This window comes from Canis lupus, chromosome 9 (assembly GCF_003254725.2).
Source record: "Canis lupus dingo isolate Sandy chromosome 9, ASM325472v2, whole genome shotgun sequence".
Classification (NCBI taxonomy): domain Eukaryota; kingdom Metazoa; phylum Chordata; class Mammalia; order Carnivora; family Canidae; genus Canis; species Canis lupus.
This window is the reverse complement of record NC_064251.1, coordinates 17,368,513-17,383,245: the sequence shown is the minus strand read 5'-3', so window position 1 is coordinate 17,383,245 and position 14,733 is coordinate 17,368,513. Positions and strand designations below refer to the sequence as shown.

The following is a 14,733-nucleotide window of genomic DNA, read 5'->3' as shown; positions in this document are numbered from 1 at the left end:
AATAATGCAATGTCTACCTTGTGGACAGCAGAAAACCACTGACTTAGCACTTTATATGTGCCCAGCACTCTCATAATGGTAACTTCTATCATTCTTGCCCTTGCATCTAAGACCATTTTCCTTCTTGGACAGGGCAGGACGGAGGATGGGTTCAGAGGCAGTAACCTTAAATAACATCATTCCCAATTGTAAACAGAGGCAGAAAATGCTTTTCCCACTACTTCTTGCCTCCAAATATTTGACTTTCCTTGACATGCAAAGTGAAAAAGACCAGGAGTTGACTTATCTACTTATAAAAATACTAGGTTTATTCTTTAGTCTATGCATAAGAAATCAACTGTTCTATTATATGCATGAGTGAAGACCCTGAAAATAAAAGATGCAAGTTTATAAGTTTGCCTTCTGAGTCAAAGAAGAATTATATATAATATAGTTTTAGTGTTAAGTTTGATTCATTCTGAGTCTTGAAAATTGGCAAACTATGTCAGGTGCAGGTTTTTCAATTACTGCAAAGCAAGGTTAAGTATTTGACCTGTCTAGCATTCAAAGAAGTGCTAGACCAATTGATGTCAAGTTGTCTTCTGATTAGGAACTGCTTCTTACATTCTGTTTTTTATTTCCTCAATATTTAACCTAATTCTCTTCGATTATGGTCCTAACACCCCACTTAGTCTCTCCAGTGAACTCCTGGCACTTATTGATTCCATGTCTCAAGTTCTTAGATCATAGCTTAAGTCCTAAAATAATTCAAGGTTTCAGCCCTCAAACTCTTGATCAGTGAAAAATATTCTGTTGGACCATACATAAATTAATCCAGTGGGGAAGGCCATAACTTGTTTATGTCTGCTCTCCACTTAGAAGACTCCCTTCTCTGGAAAGAGGTCCAGCATCAACCAGTGAGAATGCGGTTGCCAACTATTTATAGATTCACTAGCTCTTGCTCAAAATTTACTCCTTGCTTCTACGCAATCATAGATACTTATCACAAATGTGCCAAACAAATATTTTCTATTTAAATAGAACCTGTAGCCAAATAAACATTACAAAATCTGAAATTACTATTTTGGCCCCTATGTGGCTTATCAAAACCTTAATGAATAATTCCTGGTTGAGAGTGAGGCAATCAGTATAGTTATAGGCACCATTTATTTTGTAAGGGAAGTTCAAAACAGCCTCCCACTCATATATGGTACTTCTGGAGGAAATTCAACCTGAAAAATATAAATACCTAGTGTGGAAAAATTATCCGAATCATCAAAGTCATATTCAAGGCAACACCACTTTGAAGGTGTTGAGTGACTATTAATACTACATTTCTGTAATCTTTACAATAGCTCCACAATATCAAAAACCACTCTATCAAAAATTATGCTAGTCACTACTTTTCACTCAGTTCAATGATCAGATCACTAATCACCATGAGAGAAAAAACTACTGTACCAATATCCCACTTCAGAAACCAAAACTATCTGATACTCCCACAACTGTCATCAAGTTATTTTCCATATTCCTCCTGCCATATCTTAATAAAGGAAATACTTGTTGGACTTCTTGCAAATTCCAATGGCATAATTCTTTCCTCTTCTTTATGAATACTCATAAAGATGAACATACTCTCCATGTATCATTATTATGCCAAAAAAACACAAACCAAATACAAAACAAGTTGTTAAAACCTATAAGAGAGTGCTATGCCTTCTACTAGGGATAACCGAGTTATATCACTCCTTACTTCAAAATTCTGTCATAGAAGAATCCACGTCTCTTACCTGGGTAATCCAAAACTTTTGGCATTCTGGGGTTGTCCTTTCCTTTAATATTTAAATAAAATAGTTCAGAACCCAAACCATACACTACAGGAACATAAATCAACACTCCCATCAAAATTTGAGAATTCCTGAGTGTTTTATACTCTTGTGGTTGATTTTTGTTTTTTCTATTCCCCTGGACTCTTGATCTCACTCATATTACCACATTCAATCTCTCTCTGCTATATTCTCTCCACCCCAAGCCTACCTAGCACAGAACCTACAGATCTTTTTCTTTAAAAAAAAAAAAAAAGATTTTATTTATTTATTCATGAGAGACAGAGAGAGAGATAGGCAGAGACACAGGCAGAGGGAGAAGCAGGCTCCATGCAGGGGCTCCAGGATCATGCCCTAGGCCCAAGGCAGGCACTAAACCGCTGAGCCATCCAGTGATCCCCAGACCTTTTTCCTTTAAATCTACCTATCAACACTACTAACACAAGGCCAACTTTTACTAGGTAACTTGCGATTAATGGGAGTAAGGGAGTTCTTTTCTTTTTTCTTAAAGATTTTATTTATTTATTCATGAGAGACACACAGAGAGAAAGAGAGAGAGGCAGAGACACAAGCAGAGGGAGAAGCAGGCTCCATGCAGGGAGCCTGATGTGGGACTCGATCCTGGGTCTCCAGGATCACACCCTGGGCTGAAGGCGCCGCTAAACCACCAAGCCACCTGGGCTGCCCAAGGGAGTTCTTTATAGCACAGCAAGCAACTACATACTATTGTCCTAGAGTTCTATAGCCGCTCTTTACTGATTGCAGGACCCCCATCCACTCTTAGCTTCCCTCAGTCTTCTTTCTCCAGCTACCAGTTAGCCACCACTGTTGTATTCTAAGTTCCTGTTGTTTGCTTATATAGAGTACTTCACCTTACCTTGTACTTTCACCTTCCCTTTACCTTTCTGCTCAAACTAGGTGTCTCCCAACAGGTTTTAACTCCCATAATCAAACAAACCTATTAAAATGATTTTCCTAGCCAAAAGAACAAGGACGTTCCCTATGAGGAATTTTACCTTAAGTCACAACCAGCTTATAAAAATGACAAAATGAAGATATCTTGTTCTCCCTGGTTAGAGGAGATGGAGTAAAGGGTGAGAGTTATTAACTCATTCAACATATATTTGTTGAGTAGTTAATATGTACCATAAGCACTAGTAGGTACTAAGGATACAATATGAGCAAAAGTAGACATGATATCTGCTTAGTTTTATTTGAGATACAAATCTTAATAAAACAATAAGAGGAAAAAAAGGAAAAAAGAAAACAGTAAGAAATAAAAATTGCAACTATAGCTAGTGCTGTGAGAGTATATAATACGAGAATTTGACCTAGTTAAGAGAAGTCATAGAAACTTCCCTATAGAGTTAAGTTTAAATCTAAAGTATAAGTAGGAACTAACTAGTAGGAGCAGAATGTTCCAGGGAAAGAAAAGAACATATGCAAAGGCTATGGCAAGAGGAGGCATTGGTATACTACTGAATATCCATGAAGGCACAGTAACCAAAATAAAATGTGGTCTGCAAAAAAGCTGGAGACCTATGGTAAAGGACAGCTATTGCAAAGCCCTGAATGGAATGTTAAAGGGTTCTTTATCCCAAGAAGTATTAGATTTTTATGCACAGAGGTAACATGATGAGATGTGTGTTTTCAAAAGATTATTCTGGCTACAGTGTAAAGGAGGAAAGACCAGATATGGGTGGACTTGTTAGGAGGAACACTGATGGTCCTAAGGAAAGATTATGGTAACTTGGACTAAAGTAGGAATATTGGAAAATAAATTTAAGAGACATCTAGGAATTTTAAATAATAGCAATTCATAATGATTGCATTATGACAACAGAGTTGTCAAGGATAATTCTCAGGTTTCTGCTTCACATTTCTTGACACTATTCTAGATAATAAATGACACTATTCACAATAATAAATGTTTATATTTAATTCCTACAGCAATCCTATGAAATTAGCATAACCCTTCAGTTTAGCTCCCCAAATAAAATAGAAGGCCTAGAATTCCAGACTGGAATTCCCTGTTTCCCTGTCAAAAAAAAAAAAAAAAAAAAAAAGTGCTACAGTGATCTCATATATGATTTCTCTGCTTCTGGTAGAACATGCCGTAAAGGCTATTTAATAATATAGCTTAGATTAATCTTTAAAGTCCCTGTTTTATGGACATCTCATGTCTCAGAACATTCCCCCACTTCTGTCTACTCACACAGAACCATAAATGACTACCTAGTAAAACCATACAGCCTGGAATACCTGGGTAGCTCAGTTGGTTAAGCAATCAACTCTTGATTTCAGCTCAGGTCTTGATTTCAGGGTTGTGAGACTGACCCCCAGCATTGGGCTCTGTGCTGGTTGTGGAGCCAGTATAAGATTCTCTCTCTGCCCTTCTCTCTCCTCTCACTCTTAAAAAAAAAAAAAAAAATCCATGCAGTTTGGTTCTATATTCACAGCACATTTTAGCAACCAAAGGCCTACTAAAAAGCTACCACTAACAAATGACAAAAAACAGTGGAAGCCCAATGAAAAATATGTCATGTCTGATTATTTTTCTGCCATATTTATACAAACTACTCCCTCAGTCTCAAATATTTTTACTCTTCATACCACCTTCAACCAACTAACCCCTACTGATCCTTCAAGATTTAGCTCAGACTCACAACTTCTAGTAATCTTTCCATGGTGTTTCCAGGATACATTTGCAGCCTATCTACATTCTATAATAGTATTTGCTACACATTATAATTTTCATTTTATTTAATTCTTTCCACACTAGAATGTGAGCTCCTTTGGAAAAACAAGTGTGTTCTATTCATCTGTGTATTACTTAGCACAGTTCCAAGCACAATAGATATTAAATGACTATCTGACTCATTAAATGAATGGATAACCAATGAATCAATCATTTATCAGTCTATTATTATCAGACACCCTCTGGTGACATGTAAACATGTAATACAAAACATCTGTTAAATATATTTATAATGTTTAAACGAAATCTACATTTTGTGGAGAATAACTGAAAAGTATAAGAAGCATTGTGTAATCAAAGCTATCTGATAAAATTTAAAATTCAAAAAATATAGGTCTCCTAACTTGTAAAGCCAATGCCCTTGACACTACAGAAACCATCTCTACACAGATAAGAAAGTGATTTTTGGAAAAGAGGTTAAGTTTGAAAAGAAAATAAATCCATTTTTCTCTTAGATTTTTACCAAACATACCAAATATAACAATTTTAGAAATTTCTCATCTAATTTTCCTAGACTATCTCTTACCACAGACATCAGTAAGCAGTGATGATGGCAAAAGGCAAGTATCAAGAAGAAAAAGGAGGAGAAATAAAGGATCAATCAGAAACTGATATCCAAGATATAGATATAGATACACACACACTATACACACACACATACACACACACACACGAATTCAAATAACTCACTGTCTATACTAGCATGTTTTATCACTTCCTGAAAAGTTTCAGGGATTACAGGGCTATTCAAAACAGCAGCCAGTTCATCAATTGCAACTCGACCACTTTTTATCCTACAGAAAAATCTTCAGGGCATTCTGGAATGCTGCAAAAATACAACAAAGAAGTTATTTTACCATGAGAATGAATAGCTTTTCTTGGAGGAGCTGATTTTGTGTCAATAACCCACCAATGGAAAATAACTTTACAAAGGCATAGAATTTTCTAAAAATTTACCTATAAATAGGCATTTGCCCAATTCTCAGCACATTCCTAGTATAAAATGTAATTTTTTCTATTACCCCTACTGATATAATATTAGCAATAATAACTGGTGTTTATTGAATGCTATTCATATGCCACGCATTGTGCTAAAAGCTATGGGCATTGTACTAAAAGGTATGGGTTTGGGATGCCTGGGTGGCTCAGTGGTTTAGCACCCGTCTTCGGCCCAGGGCATGATCCTGGAGTCCCAGGACTGAGTGCCACATTAGGCTCCCTGTGTGAAGCCTGCTTCTCCCTCTGCCTATGTCTCTGCCTCTCTCTCTCTCTCTCTCTCTCTATGTGTGTGTGTCTCTCATGAACAAATAAATAAATAAATAATCTTTTAAAAAATAAATAAAAGGTATGGGTTCTCTCATTATACTATATTAATCTCTTAGGTAAAACTTTTAACTAAAATAATTTCTTACCACCAGTGGTATAATCCGTAAGAGCAAGGCTGCTTAATACAAAATTTGAGGGTATCATTAATTGCTTAAAAATGTAATTTAGAAAAAATAGTATAAAAGAGAGAAGAATGGAGTAGATGCAAAATTTCTCTTTAGGTTTTTTACCATATTACAAAAAGTTTAACAACAGGTTAACCACTATAAAAGGTCTTCTATTTCTCCATAGAAACTTCATTTTCTTTTTTTTAAACTTCATTTTCTTATGCTAACAGTCCTTAGTATCAAAAATGAATTGGAAAGAACATAGTTAAAAGAAAATATTCATATTAATGAGAGAATTTTCCCTAAACAAATGTCTTTCTTAAAATCTAAACAGATTGATATCTGGTCCTAGTGCTAAATTTAAGTGCTCCTCAGACCACCGCATCTCTTAATTTGATAAGGAAACATAATTCCCACAAGCAATTCTAGAAAGCAAATAATTTTATAGTCAGACCACATTTTCTTGGAATGCAGGATATAAGAAGCATAATGATCCAAAAGGTATTGATTTGCACAGTCAGGGAGGAAGAACTGGGCATTCATTATTCATTCATTCAATTAGTAATTATTGATCAAGTGGGCAAAAGTGGCAGAGGAAGTACCTCTGAGAATCCTTGCCTCCATAAAAGTAATGAGAACACTGGCAAAAATTGTCAGAATCAATTGTTTTCAAAATTCTGGATATAAATCAAAGGCTTACAGCAATCCAAGGAGTGTTTTTTCAAGAAAAATGCTGGAATCTCAGTAATAGTAAACTTTGTGGCATTTTAACTTGCCATATTCCCATCTCACCATCCCAGCTTCCCAGAAACTGAAAACTAAGAGCCTACAATAATGAAAAACAGCAGCCTGACAGCCAATACAGAAGAATGAGGTTGGAACTTCTTCAAGGTCCCATGCCTTAAGAACTGGTGGTTCCCTGGAAGACCCTACTTGTAAAGCTGTCCTTATTTGACTTGACTCAAAGCTTGCCCAATGCAGAATCTTTTCCCCAGGAGTACTCATCAAAAACAATCAGAGGCAATTAGTTAACATTATGACTGCTTCAAGCGGTGAGTAGCAACTGAAGCAAGCACTGAGTGTTATATGTAAATGATGAATCACTAAATTCTACTCCTAAAACCAATATTATACTGTATGTTAACTAACTAGAATTTAAGTAAAACTTGAAACAAAAAACAACAAAAAAGTCATATTCTGAAGTCCTTGCTCTTCGATGCTATTGCTGTTTCTACAATGACCTACTAATTTTATAAAGTCAAACCCACAACTGTTCATCGAGAATAAAGATAAAAGCAACAACAAATTTCCCATCTAAGAGTATGAAAAAAATGATGCATTTTGATTAACATCCTACTCATGTATCTTTCTATCTCTCTTTATGCACATCAATGATTGTGAATATTTCACCCAAATGAAACAGTACATATTAAGTCCACTGTCTTTCCACTCAAAAAGATGTCATGGGTCTATTTCCAAATCAATAAAAACAGCAAACAATAGGCTAGCAAACAAGCTTAAAAGGAAAATCTGAGAAATGAGATGTCCATAGAGGGCTTTGAATTCTAACATATTCTTGAGCATCTGGATGGCCACACACATAGATAAGGCCATACCCAGGAAAGCCTCAGCAGTTCCTGAACTCTCACCTCTAGTTTACCCTGCGGATACACAGGAGCAGGAAGTGAAAGCTAAAGAAGAGTTGAAAACTATCTGAGTTTTGAAAGCATGCCCCAATGCACACATAGAATCTCTCTGGTTCTCTTCTACCTAATAATTGACAACTAATTATACCTTACAAAGGCATCATAAAAATACAGGCATACATATAACACAAAAGTATGTATGTATATATATAAAATATATAAGAAAAGTTATATTTACTGTGAAATTGTTTATAATGCTAAGATAATTAGAACCAATTAAATATTCAATAATAAAGGATTTATTAAACACATTATAGTGTATATACATTTTTCAGATACCATGCAGCTATTAAAAAGTAATACATTGACTCATATCTACTGGCATGAAAAACCTTTCAAGACACAATATTCAGTTTAAAAAAAAATCATGCTAGACAATATATATAATGTGTATATATATATATATATAGCATGATCCCTTTCTCTTAAAGTAGAAGATAATTCTATTTTAAAAAATTTTCTTAGTGTCTTGATTCCTAAATGTATGCTTGATCTTTTTACTTGCCTCTATAAGATTTAGGCCCTCTTATTCTCCTCTGCCAAGTAATTGATAACTCATTTTGTCTTATAAAATATATATGTATGTATACATACATATATATGTTCATAATTGCATAAAAAAGATTCTAAAGTCAACATTGAACTAATAACCTAGGAAGGATTAAAAAGGGTCTTTTACATTTTTATACTCATATATTGCTTGGGTATTTTATAAAAATAACATATTCAAGAATTAGGCATATCATTTTAGGAAGTAAAGAAGAAACTTGGGACTTCTTGGTTGGCAGCAGAACCTTTAAATAAACAAAAATAAGTTTAAAATAGGAAATTGGGACTTGAAAAACAAAGGAATACATGGAAGCTAAATTGTGGCACGAAAAGTAGGCAGCACTTAGGAACCCAAACACACATATAAATCTATGGTCAAGAAAAGGCTGTAAGGTGAAAACCAAGTAGACAAAGGAACCAGGAGAAACCCAATGCTATAGGAGTTAATAAAAATGCTAAGTAGGAAATAAGGAGTTAACAAAGGAAAAACAAGCCAAGCATCATATCTATATTGTAAAGTGCTGTATATGGTAGGTCATTTAATAACATTTATTACATTAATGAATATATACACATTAAAGAGTTTTTCTTGTCTCTTGTTTGCTTATCCAGGTATATGAAGACTATCATATTCATATATCCTTGATTCTAAGAAAATACAGTCTGGTTGACTACAAAAATATATAATCCCAAGGACTGATTATAGGAACTTGATCTTGCCTAATGGAAAAACCAGGGAATTGGTTTTTGTTTTGTTTTAAACCAAGAAACTATTCAAATTAGGTCATGAACACTAGAGATCTCAGACTTTTAGAAGCACTGTTTCTATCACTAAGATGAATAATTCTTCCAATCACTTTCTTTGCAATTTATATCTAGTGTAAACTAAAAGTTGTTAGGTGATCCATCAGTATATGAAATTTTAGGGAGAAACAGAAGCAGTAAGGAGAGTACTGTTAACATATAGAAGAAAACAGGAGACCTCAAAGGGGAAAAAAAAAAGAAAAATACATGAACAAACGTATGGAAAAAGAATGAAGTTGACACGTATAGGGATTTTTGATTAACTGGAGCACGGGTTTTTGCTTGGAAAGGATTCTACGGAGAAAGGAGGAATGGCAAGCAAAATTATGACAAGGTGAGGACGTCAAGCATAAGACTTTGGAGTACATTTGTTCGTTCAAAGGAAGAGCATCTAAATTTTTGAGGAGAATGACATGATAAAAATTACATTAAGAAAATTAATTTAGCAGTTGTGTGCAGAAAAAGGTTGAGATTAGAGAAAGAAAATTAGGATATAATGGAAGTGATCCAGGTTTTTAGTACCTTTTATGAAATAACGCGTGTAATCTTTCTCAACCTAGACTACTGGGGGGAAAAGTACTTAAAAGATTCAGGAAAAATATAACCACCCCACCTTAAAATCAGTTACAATCAAAATCATTCTTCTCTATAATTTTGAAGAATCATTTTTTTTAACCTGGATCCTGAGAGACTAAGTAACAAACATCATTCACAGCCTTAAAGAAATCCGAAAAGTCCAGCATTCCATTAACTATAATAATGGTTGAGGAACAGAAGGGGAAAAAAACTCCATCAGCAAACTCACTAAGAACATAAGATAAAAATGCTAAAAATGTGAATAGAGTTAACTGATATTGGAATAACATAGTTGATACATACATAAGGGTAGTCAGCATTAACATTAAATATAGAATGTAAAAGAAAACTCAGCAGAAAAAAATTTACATATTGTAATTATATACTAGTTTTCATTAATAATAATAATGATATAAAATTAAAGTTACTGCAGTGCTCTTTGCTCAAAGCTCTAATTTTTATATTTGTAATTAGATTCCAAAAAAATCTTGCAACATGTCAATTTTACATACACAACGGTTTTATCTTAAAAGAATAGGATTGATTTCATTGAGTTCTAGAAAAGTCTTCTATACCAAGGGTTTTAGGGAAAAGCCCTCTATACCAAGGGTTTTAGGGGAGATTATGGATCCAACTGAGATTGTAATGAAAGTTTTGCCTCACATTGTTCCATCTCCCTCTCTCCTCCTTTCCTTTCCTCTCCTCTCCCGCTCAAATTACATACACATATAAACAAAATGCATTAAATCAAATGCACAAAATATTGCACAATATTAAACCAATCCTTATCCCCCCAAAACCATCTCATTTCTCAGGTAAAAAGTAATGCCTATTTCTTAAAAGAAGAAAAACAAGAAATCTAAATAGTACTAATGAAATTTTCAGTAAGAAATTTTTGATTGGCTTGAATGAGAAGTTAAAATTATGACTTTTTTTTGCATGATAATGCATAGGTCATCTCTAATAGCAACTAGAGCTAAAAATCCAGATTTACAAAGTGTGACAAAACACAGAATCAGGTTCTTAAATCCTATTTTCTAGATAAGCATAGATCTGTGTCAAGGAACATCTGAATTTTTCAGGATTTTTCAAGTTAAATTAACTATGAAGTCATTTCCCTCATCATTTAGTAAATTTGGCTAACTTTGAAAGGGTTTATCTATGTTCAGAAGAAAATTATTATAAACACACATTTCAAATGTCAGCTGAATTAAATAACCTATAAAAGAACATTTCAGGGCTTCCAGTGGTCTGCAGGATTCTACCTTCAGAGAATTTGACAAGGCTTAGTTGTTCTCATTTCTAAGCCACAGAAATACTTTCTCTCTAATATTGGAAAGTTTGTCAAGTTGTCTGCCTCAAAACTTCTTTTTCAGTATAATAACTTGAGAGTGGTTTCTTCTTTCCTTCAAAAGACAATGAAACATCTGTACAAATTTCAATTAACTACTTTGATTTGTTTTCTGACTTCCATGTGATCTAGGGTTAAACAAAAAGTTTTTAGACAAAACATCAAAAGCACAATCCATACAAGAAATAATGGTAGGTTAGACTTCTATAGAAGTATGAATTTATGCTTTTTGAAAGACAAGCCAAACACTAGAAGAAAATAGTCACTAATCACATATCCAGTAAAGGACTTGTATTCAGACTATATACTTTCAAAATGCAATAATAATAATGCAAACACATTTTAATGGCCAGAAAATATACAGATAACAAATAAGCATAAGAAAATATATTCAAAATCATTTGCTCATTCAGGAAATGCAAATTAAAACCACAGTGAGATAATACACCTATTAGAATGACTAGTTTTTAAAGGCTCACCCATTCCAGGATTGGCAAGAATGACAAGCAGCTGGAACTCTCATATATTGCTCAAGGCAATGTAAAATTATTTAGCTGCTTTGCAAGCAGTTTAGCAGTTTCTAAAAAGTTTAAATATATATCTACCATATGACCCAATCATTCTACCACCAGGCATTTACCCAAGATAAATGAAAGCATATCATCACACAAAGACATACAAATGAATGATTACAGCAGCTTTATTAGTAATAGCCAAAAACTGGAAACAACCCAAATGTCCATTATTAGTGAATGGATAAACAAATTATGGTTATAACCATAAGAAAATGCCACTTAGCAAAAAAAGAAATAAAGTCATATGCACAAAAGCATAGATTAATATCAACACAATTAAGCTGAATGAAAGAAATCAGACTAAAAAAATGAGTACTTACTACATGATTCCATTTACATAAAATTATAGGAAATGAAAACTAGTCTGTAATGACAGAAAGCAGATTAATATTTGCTTAAGGTGTGCTGAGGGGGCTTGTGGAGAGAGAATGAGGATTTGCAAAGGGGTGGGTATAAGAAGTACTGAATTTTCACAAGTATATACATACGTCAAAATATTCAAATTATATACTTTATATGTTGATTATACCTCAATAAAACTATAAAACATGTAGATAATTTAAAAATTCATTGGTATAGTTAATTATGAAAACTACAAAGTTTTATAAAAATTTTTAAAACAGACCTACCATATTATCCAGCAAGCTCACTTCTATATATATCTCCAAGGAAACAGAAGCACTATCTCAAAGAGATATGTGCTCTCCATATTCATTGCAGCATTATTCACAATAGCCATGAAATAGAAACAGCATAAGTGCTCACCAACATATGAACAGATAAAGAAAATGTGATATCTATATAACTATGTGTCTATGTATACACACACACACACACACACACACCTATATAGTATATTTTGGGAGACAGAAGAAATGGGCAGATGTTTGTCAAAGGATACAAACTTTAGGTATAAGATGAACAAGTTCTGGGAATCTAATATACACCATGGTGAATATAGTTAATAATATACTATATTGTATATTTGAAATTTGCTAAGAAAGATCTTAAGAGATTAGTGTTCTCATCACACACACACACACACACAAGTAACTATGTGAGGTGATGGGTGTGTTATTTATTTGATTGTGGTATTCATTTCACAATTAACATGTATATCAAATCATCATGTTGTACACCTTAAAAATACACAATTTTGTCAATTATATCCAGTAGAGCTGAACAATGACATAATTTGACATAACCATTTTCCTATGGATATACACATATCCTATGACCCAGCTGCTTCATTTCTAGAAATCTATCCTATAAAAATATTTACACAAATGTGCAAAAATTGATAAACAAGGGCAGCCTGGGTGGCTCAGTGGTTTAGCGCCGCCTTCAGCCCAGGGCCCTGATCCTGGAGACCTGGGATCAAGTCCCATATCGGGCTCCCTACATGGAGCCTGCTTCTCCCTCTGCCTGTGTCTCTGCCTCTCTCTCTGACTCTGTGTCTCTCATGAATAAATAAATAAAATCTTTAAAAAATAAATAAAGTCTTGAATATCTAAAGTTCTACAGTTTTATTGCTTTGAATTTCTAATAATAATTACTTAAAAACCTTAAAATTTTCATTCTTTCACCTAGCAATTTCAATTTTAGCTATCTTTTGTCTGATGAGCTAAAGAGAAAACATTACTTATAAGCACAAATATATTAGAAAGAACTCATATTTATATAGATTATTTGTTATATAGGTTATTTTTCAAAACAATTTTTTTGTTTTTTTATTTGGCCCACAGAATAAATCACAGCCATTTAAATGGATCTGTGCTTATTTATTATATGGAAAGTTGACTAACATATAATGTTAATAGGAAAAGGTAACAAAACTGTATGCATGTGAGTCCATGTATATTTTTTAAAATCATGTGTTCCTGGCATGTGTATATACCACACACACACACACACACACACACACACTCTAGAAAAATCCTAGAGAAATATATATAAAAATGCCAAAATTCAGCTCTAAGTGGAGAGAATACACATAATTTTTATTTTCTTCTGTATTTTTATTTTCTCCTGTACTTTCAGAGAATAAATTATTTCCACTTTGAATAATTATCTTAATATAAATCTCCAAAAAATTAAGTCAAGACAATTAACATAGATAAACATGTCAGAAAAAATAGAGCTGATTCTTAGCCTTTCTAAAAGTTTGGTTTATATTTATTATTTTATTTTTATACCCTCTGAAAGCTGACTACAGTAGACACTCAAAAAATGTTGTGGTGACTTGGACAGATGGACAGATGGATACATGCACACTATTGCAACTTGTCAATTTGATGCAGGAACACAGGGCTAGCTAAGGACAAGGCATGAGCCCAAGGCAGCACATTGACAAGTCCTTGAAACAGGCAAAGGGACATTCCTCTACAGACTCAACTGCCTCGATGTTAATACTTTGCTAAGGGCAAAAGGCAGTCTTAGTCCGACCCCCAGGATCCTGTAAGTCCACTTTAACATATAAAATTTCCTTTAGAAATTTCCTTTATTTCTAAACCCCCAAGGTACATGTTGGCTTTTACTCCCCAAGTACATGGCCCACCGATATACATCTGAAGGGTCTCATGACTAAGGTTTTATTAGACAATAATAAGTGACCTTTTCCCAACAATAAGCTAGTCCCCTCAAGGTCCTGGAAACCTTGCTTCCAAAATTCCTTAGAGAGTACCTCTCTCAACTTCCAGGGGTATAATCAGCCATGCCTCACAGGTGGGGGGCAGCAGCTCTTCCTGCCCATGGGTCCTGTCCCCGTGCTTTAATAAAACCACCATTTTGCACCAAAGACATCTCAAGAAGTCTTTCTTGGTAGTTAATTCTGGACCTCACCCCACCAAACCTCACCTATATTCCAAAACTTCATCAAATTCAATACTATTAGATTGCTTAGTAACATTCTATTGGTGGTAACATCCTCTCCTAGGATTTTCCACCTACAAATCTTTTATAATAATAAATCCACATCTTATATTTGAGCAGCTTGATACTTTCAACCTTGAAGTATTAGTTTGCATTTATGTGTACTGAATTTATTTTATTTCTGACCACCCCTTCAACTTATCTCTACCATTTTTTAAATTTTTATTTATTTATGATAGTCACACAGAGAGAGAGAGAGAGAGAGAGAGAGAGACAGAGAGAGACAGAGACATAGGCAGAGGGAG

The 14,733-nt window shown here is 34.0% G+C and overlaps 1 protein-coding gene across 1 annotated transcript in view; it reads right to left on the bottom strand.

Moving 5' to 3' along the window:
- EFCAB13 (EF-hand calcium binding domain 13) overlaps positions 1-14,733 on the bottom strand; it is a 75,819-nt gene that overhangs the window by 43,510 nt on the left and 17,576 nt on the right.